The sequence below is a fragment of the Sylvia atricapilla genome, chromosome 9 (genome assembly GCF_009819655.1).
Source record: "Sylvia atricapilla isolate bSylAtr1 chromosome 9, bSylAtr1.pri, whole genome shotgun sequence".
Lineage (NCBI taxonomy): Eukaryota > Metazoa > Chordata > Aves > Passeriformes > Sylviidae > Sylvia > Sylvia atricapilla.
The window spans coordinates 5,480,559-5,482,370 of NC_089148.1; the positions used below are offsets into that span (position 1 = coordinate 5,480,559).

Genomic DNA, 1,812 nt, shown 5'->3' on the forward strand with positions numbered 1-1,812 from the left:
ACAGACATGTGCAGAACACAATGATATAATTCTATGTAGTATTCAGTGGTAAAGGATCATTGGTTTGAAGGATGACATTTTATTATTTTCATCTATAAACTTACCACAGTCAGGTTTGGAGTGTGCTAAAAATCATCCAATTTGGGCTGGCAGATAGATGTGATTTCTGTTCTGTTCCAGACAGACAAGGATTTTTTCTCCCAAAAGGTTCAAGAAAAACGACAAGGTTGAAGAAGTTTGAAGACTGAACTCTTCTTGTCTCCCCACAGCCCCTCAATCTGTTTCTTACATCAAGGTTGTGGATGACAAGCAGCTCTCAGTGAGTCCTAGGAAAGTCCTGCCCAGTTTTGGCAAGGCTGTCTCACTTACAGAATCACAAGATGGTTTGGGTTGGGACATTAACACTCATCCAATCCCATCCCTTGCCATGGGCAGGGACACCTTCCACTAGCCCAGGTTGCCCCAAGCCCCATCCAACCTGGTGTTGGACAATTCCAGGGATCCAGAGGCAGCCACAGTCCACTGGCCACCATGTGCCAGGGCCTCCCCACCCTCCTAGGGAATAATTCCTTCTATCCCATCTATCCCTGCCCTCTGGCAGTGGGAAGCCATTCCCTGTGTCCTCTCCCTCCAGGATCTTGTCCCCAGTCCCTCTTCAGCTCTCTTGGAGCCCCTTTATGCCCTCAAAAGGGCCTGTAAGTCTTCCCCAGAGCCTTCTCTTCTTCAGATGAACTCCCACAGCTCTCCCAGCCTGGGTCCAGAGCAGAGGAGCTCCAGCCCTGGGATCAACTTTGTGGCCTCCTTTCGACTCATTCCAATGCATCCACATCCCGCTTGTGCTGGGATTAGACTTCAGCGGCTACAGCAATGACAGCATGAGTGGTACCTCCACTGGGGCCTGTGAAAAAAATACAAGTGCTGTGGAGATTGTATTTTGAAGAGGAAAAAGTCTGTTGTAGGAGGTTATTTAAGAAAACAAAGCATAAATTATAACACCTACTTGCATGGTATGGGAGAAATGTATTCAGTCATGCTATCGTGGGTAAACAAAGCAGGGAAGTGAAAATAGTAGGAGAGTCTGGCTGACTAATGAGACCAACTAGCCTGTTCAGGAGCAATGAAGAGACGTTTCAGAGCTGTTTATTTTCCCTTGCAATACCCAACATGCAGAGAGTGCAAATGATAATAATGAGAAATACAAACTGTGCTGCAAGATCTGTTCTTCATTTTTGTTCTTCTTTGTGTCTAGCGGGGAGGGAATAGCTTGAAATTTCATCGGTGCCTCAGCTTCAGTTTCTGTGACAGCCTTTTAACTTTCCGTCTTAAAAAATCAGTGACGTCTCAGGAAATGGAGGTGAGCAAGACGTAGGAGCATTAAAACAAAAACACCAGAGCTGAAGAGCAGTATAACTATCCCATTTACAAAGGATTTATAGGCAGTCAGTGGGTGAGTAATAAAGGAGGATGCAAGTGTCACTGTATCAGATCTGACCCCGCCCACCCCACCTCCCCCTGGATTTCCATCTGCCTCAGATGTCTGGGTCACCTGGGCTTTCTGTGCAGGCTTACAGCTGCTGTAAGCATGGAGAGCTGGTGGCCAGCTGACTGTGAATGGGATATCATTGCATGATTGTCTGCATTTAGGGAAAAGCAAGTCATTAAAAACAAACAAACAAACAAACAAAACCCCCCCAAAATCCCCGTGAGCCCTAAATCCTCCTTAGAAACTGCAAAGAAGGGAGGAGTTTCAACAAGCTGTTGAGCTAGAATACAAGACCCAGTCCCCCCTCCCCTCTGGCTTCATCCAAGGCT

At 46.6% G+C, this 1,812-nt stretch overlaps 1 long non-coding RNA gene across 1 annotated transcript; it reads right to left on the minus strand.

Moving 5' to 3' along the window:
- Positions 1-701: 701 nt before the first annotated feature.
- Positions 702-1,602, minus strand: LOC136365201 (uncharacterized). The gene is made up of 3 exons (XR_010744293.1): positions 1,547-1,602; positions 1,204-1,321; positions 702-898 (listed from the first exon to the last, which is right to left on the minus strand). It is a non-coding gene; the product is annotated as an uncharacterized lncRNA (long non-coding RNA).
- Between the last annotated feature and the right edge of the window lie 210 nt (positions 1,603-1,812).